This window comes from Vipera berus (assembly GCF_964194415.1).
Source record: "Vipera berus genome assembly, chromosome: 2".
Lineage (NCBI taxonomy): Eukaryota > Metazoa > Chordata > Lepidosauria > Squamata > Viperidae > Vipera > Vipera berus.
The window spans coordinates 43,439,550-43,445,697 of NC_138203.1; the positions used below are offsets into that span (position 1 = coordinate 43,439,550).

Below are 6,148 nucleotides of genomic sequence, written 5' to 3' on the forward strand. Positions count from 1 at the left end.
AAAATACCTTTTATCCAGGGACCAAATTCTGATACATCTAACAAGACATAGTCTCTATCATACATTAGCCTTCCTCAATCTGGCATGTCTAAGATATGTTGAACTTCAGTTCTTATCATTGCTAGTCAGTCTTACCACTAACACTTGAGAATGATAGGAGGTGTGGTCTTAGAAGCAGCAGATTTGAGCAGGTTTGCTAGTTGAGGACAGGTAGTCTTCAACTTATAACTACAATTGGGACTGGAATTTTGGTTGTTAAGTTGGTGTGGTCATAAGTTGAATCACCATGTGACCAGACACAAATTTATGATGGTTTTTATGGTAGTTATTAAGCAAATCTCCACAATTGTTAAGCAAACCATGCAGTTGTTAGGTGAATCCTGCTTCCGCATTGTGTCAACCATCCCACTCAGTCATCTAGCAAAGAGACTCCTGGCCATTTGTTTTGCCATGAGTGTACTTTACTGAAGCTTAAATGGTTACAGAAGTAGTGTAAGTTGAATCTGAGGTTTTCCCGTGCAAACAACACAAAGAAAAGTTCCCTGTTCCCCCCAGCCATCCCTGGTTATCTTCAAATGTCCAATCAGGTGCCTGTATATTGTTCAGGAAGCAGGTGCTCGGTTCCCAGCTCTGCATATCGTCACTTGACCTTGGTTGACTGGAGCTTGTCACATGGCTCAGCTGGGCTTCCATCCTCCCCTTTCCTTACATTCCAATCTGCCCCCCTCCCATGCTAATGTCAGCCTGTCAGCTTATGAAGCTTGGATAGGTGAGGTGCAGCCATGACATTGGATGCTTTTTGCCTGCAACCAGCAAAGGAATGTGATCACATGACTGCATAATCCTGCAAGTGCCTGAATTGCGATCACATGACTATAGGGGTGGCATGACAGTCACAAGTGCAAATACAGGTTGTAAAGCACTATTGCTGGGGCCATTGTAATTTTAAACCGTTATTAAATGAATGACTGTGTCATTTTCATTATTTCCCCTCCTCTCTGAAGGAAAAAACAGTCCATTAGATAACTTAAAAGACAGAGCTCTTCTTTTTCACTATGATTATATTCAGAAGGAAAACTTGGGATTCCCTCCCAGGGATTTGAACTACAGTTCCTATCATCCCTCAGTGCTAACTATTTTGACTGCACCTATTTGGAGCAACGTATTTGTCATTGGAGATTATATCCAGGGTGCCAGATATAATCACCCTTTTGAGTGTAAAACGTGACATTGGCCTTCGAGCAGCACACCAAGGGCAACTCTTGAGAAGTAGCAGTTTAGGCTGGATAGAAGATGGATTTGATTCCATTTCTTTTTCTAAGTGGACCTGATTTGGATTGGGCTTTTCATTTTTGTTTCTTTTGAATGATGTCATGCCTGTTTTAAAGCTTACAATACACTTTTCATGTCCAGAAATTGGTGAGAAACTGTGTTGTTAATTTGGGGTAAGCCTGTTGTGAAAAGAGGGCTTTTAGTCATGGGTTGTCCATTCCTGGGTAGATAGTCACCATTAATCTGATGTTAAGATTGTTCAGTCATCACTTAATTTTAATTAATAATAGAATGCCAGATTATTAACCTTGTTTTATGTATCTACAGACAACAAATGGCATTGTTATTATCCTGCTTGTATGGAGGCAAATTAAGATTCCTGAAGGCAGAACACAGTATAACATCTGAAAAGCATTTGCTTTCCTGACAATATTTCCTCCCTTTTTCAAAGCAGGAAAAGACCTCTCAGTGTAACAGATAATGGAAGCCATTTATTTATAATCTAATTATAATCTAATTGTCCTACCTCAGGGAAACTCATGAGTCAAAGCCAAACAGAGAAAATAATAAATGATTATGTCATTGGATTCAACTGATTGGTAACAAAAGAATCCCAGAGCAAGTTATTCTCCACTGCCTTTTTCCTCTCACATGATGTACAGTTTGTATCCGTCAGCAGAAAAGCATGTATAGCTTCAATGATGCTCAGAAAAGGAAGAAGCTTGTTCAACCTGCTTTAAATATTGTCCTTGTGTAAGTCAGAACCATTGTCAATAAGCACATTTTATGTTGGGCTTGTGAGGTGTAATTTTGTCCAGTATGTTTTAAAGCACTGTCTAGGTCTCCAGACAGTGACCTTAGTGAGAGTTTTTGCTTCAACTTTGTCACTAATTTAGCTTTGCATCTAGATACAGTCTGTGTGGAATTGGACCTTATAAAGCACACAGAAAACAGAGTCTGCTTGACTTCAGATGGGACTGATTTACATAGATATTGATTACTGTGTAATGAAAAATTGATGTGATTGGGGTTTTGAAATTGGACAGTTGGAGCAATTCCATTGTAGGTCCTTTACAAAGTAGGCACTGGGATGATTTTTTCTTTTTTCTTTAGGAGAACATTAATTCACTTTCAAAAGTACTAAAAGTTATTACTATTCCTATGTAGCTACCATTTCTTCCTCTTAGAAGGGAATTTACTTCAAGGAAGTGCAAATAACTTCAGCACCTTAAATACTTAACTCTTATACAAAGTGGCTGTTTAATCTGGAAGGCAGACTTTATGTAAACACTTTTGACACAAAGGGGCAAATATGTTTATTCCGGATTGTTTATTATGGCTGACACAAAAAAGACAACTTCTTCACTGGGAATGTGTAGCACAAAACTCTATTGGTATTTTGGAACAATAATAAAGCTAGACAATTGTTACATTGCTCCCCATTGTTCTCTTCCAGGCTGCATTTCTTCTCCAGTGTATGTATTTTCCCCAGTTGAGTTTTGTAACTTATGTTTATTCCTCTTTGCATACTGTTCAGTAATTTTGAATATAAATAACCATACCATAGTGGTTCTTTCGGTAAAAAAAAAACCCCAACATTTCCCAAGTTATAATAAATATTTGGGTAATTCTCAATTAATTCTCAAGTGAGAACTTGCTAAAATGCAATGGGAGAATCTTTGTAAAACATAGGCATATTTTTACAGTTAGGAAAAATAACAGTAAATCACAGGTGGCTGAGCAAAACTACAAGTCTTAAAGTTGCCAAGTTTAGACACCTTGATCAAAAGAAAGTATAACATAAAAGGACGAGTTTTCCAAACTCAGAGGAGGCAGATTATTGCTGTTACTACTTTTCCATTGAATATTTTTACCAGGTAACTAATTAGGAAAAACAGTGCTACATAAATCTGACATTAGTAAATTTCAGTAGATAGCTGAAGAGGACAGATAATATGCACTGAGCATTTGCACACCATTTTCCTCTTTATATTGTGCTTTGTTTGTTATAACTCTGTAATCTGCATGATAACACTATCAGTCTTGGCCAGTATATTTAACCCCACATTATGCATTAAGGCTGGGTTTGAGAGAAAAGCTTGGCTTAATAATCTATTTCCAAATATATAATATGGGCTAAGATTTAATCCAGGTTTTTCCAGATCATGTTAAAAAAAATTGGGTGAATAACCTCTATTGACTGATGGCATTTGGAAGACCTTGAAAAAGGAGGTCTAATTCTGAACTAAAAAAAAAGAATTTGGTGCCATTTACTTTTTTCAAAGGTGTATGCCTCTTGCCTTTAAGGTATTTTCAAGCTTACTGATAACTTGTAATTTACTGCAATTGCTCTTTAAAACACAACTCAGTTTAATTCAATTCTGAGTAGATATCAGCATTTCTGTGAAACAAATTTAAGAAGATACTCACTTTGCTAACTTACGGTGTAACCACACATCAATGTGGAAATAAATTCTTACTGTACACAAGTTATATCGCTGTATTGATGGCAAAGTGATGCTATAAATAGTTGTTGCTGATAACAGGTATATTTGAGATTCTGAATACAATGGCACTTTTAAGGAGTTTCATTACTCAACCAGGAAAAAAATTCATGTTTCTGACAGGAATAGGCTCTAATTGAAGAACAAAGGATTACAATAATGTATGAAATTCATTGTAGTTTGATGTTCTTACCTCACCCTAACTCTGGTAGATAGGAGCAACATGAATGTTCAGCTGTAGAATTTGTAAGGTTTATTGTGATGTCAACTGAATTGATTTTCATTACACTGTTTAGAAATATCCAGATTTCTGAAATGCTTTTTGATTAAAACTACTTTTTAAATTTCCCTTGCCATACAAATTTAGATATTTCTTTCTGCCATTGTTTAAATGGCACACTAGTTTCAGGTATTGTCTAAAACAAAAATAATATTCTAAGTAAAACATTGGTCTTTATCACAGAAAGTCTACCTAAGAGTGACAATAATAGTTTATCCCATCTTGACATATTTTTTAAACTTCATTTCCCATCTTAACATCATTATTTTGAAATAACGTACAATTCATATTTGTCATAATTATATCCAAATATTTTACATTCCTTTCAATTTTAAAACCCATTTTATTCTGAGGTTTTTTATCAATTCTGTTTGCTCTTGTAATCTTTGTCTTCTGTTTATTAATCTTGAAACCTTCTAGTGACCCAAATTCTTTTAATTTACTCATCAAAAATGCAATTTCTTTGGCAAAGCCAAAATCATTTCATCTGCAAAAGTTCTTAATTTGTATGACTCTTTTTAAAATATTTACATCTATGATAATCACATCTTGTCTTATATCTCTTGTTTAATATTACAACAACTAAAATAAAAGAAGTGAGCAACCTTGTCTTGTACTTTTTTGAATCTCACATGTTTTGGGTAAATCCCCATTAATGATCAGTTGCGCTGTTTGTGAAATAGAAATCAGTTGCACCCATTTTATAAAATTCTCTCAGAAATTCATATCTTCCAAGGCTCTAAACAAAAAAGTCCAGTCCAAATTAACAAACACCTTCTCTGCCTCAAAAAATAAAATAAAATAAAATAAATGTAGCTTGTTTTTCATTATGATTTTCCAAATGTTCCAAAATATATGATACAGTTCTAACATTATCTTTTAATTGTCTTTTAGGTAAAAAACCACACTGATCCTCATCAATAAATTCTTGCATAATTAATTTCAGTCTTTCAGCTCCAATTGTTGTAAATAGCTTATAGTATAGTTTAATAATGATAATTGGTCTGTAATTTCTTACTGGAGTAAAATCTTATTCCTCTTTAGATATTGATATTATATTAAACTCTTTCCATATCTCTGGCATCTTTCCTTCCTATAAAAAGAGAATTCATTGTGCTTTGTAAAAGTGGGGCTATTGGGCTATTGTTTTCTTCCTATTTTACTTCTTTCCTTGTCCTCTCCTTTTTTTTCAAATAACAACTGGAAGCAAGTTCCTATGGGAAGGTTATCCTCAACTTCAGATACCCTGGTCACAAGCCATTTCGATTTCATATTTAATCAGAAGACTAAGGAGATTTAAGATGACTAATTAATAGATAACACTGAGTTAGAGAAGAACTCATAGGAACAAGACCATACATCTTTTAAAGCAAATTCACCTCTATGCCAGGTCATAAAGTCTCATCTATGAGAAACAGCAGGAATGGGAGGCAAACTGGGACTGAGTCAGAAGAATATACGGTAACTGGAAATTAAGAAGGAAAAAAGATCTTACATCCCATCTGTATTGAATGGGATTAGAATAAGGCAAATAGAAATTTGATTGATTGATTTATTATGTGCATTAGGTTGGTGTCTACTCTTAGCAACCACATAAACAGGTTTTCTCCGTGACAATCTGTCCCTTGTCCGTGACAATCTTTCAGATCTTCCAACTGTATAATCACTAGCAGTGAATGAGCCTATCTACCTTGGTGCTGGTGCTGATTATCTTCTTTCTTTCCACCTTTTCCAGCACAGAGCTTTCTTCACAGACTACATCTTTCTATAATTTCTTCCAAATAGGATAATTTGATCCTGGTCTTTGTGCCTTGAGTGAAAAGTCTGGATTGGGTTGCCTGGATTGTTTGAATTCTTGCTATCCATAGGAGTCGCAGCACCAAATTTCAAAGACATAAATGCTCGCTCTATCTTGCTTCGTCAATTAGATAGGAAGTGACTAGTTTGCAGCAGGCAGCAGAAACCCTTGATACCAATACTGGAGATTATTATTTGATCCATACAGGAGAAAATTTATAGTCCTGCATTTAAATAAGATGAAGTTTATTATTGTGAGCCAGAACACTTTACTATGGGCCACAAGTAGTCTATT

General features: G+C 35.1%; 1 long non-coding RNA gene across 1 annotated transcript in view; it reads left to right on the forward strand.

Annotated features, from left to right (window-relative positions):
- Positions 1 to 4,596, forward strand: part of LOC308660934 — a 45,998-nt gene extending 41,402 nt beyond the window's left edge. The window contains exon 4 of the long non-coding RNA XR_014024846.1: positions 1,600 to 4,596. This is a non-coding gene — a long non-coding RNA (uncharacterized lncRNA). The remainder of the gene's footprint in view (positions 1 to 1,599) is intronic.
- Positions 4,597 to 6,148: the final 1,552 nt, after the last annotated feature.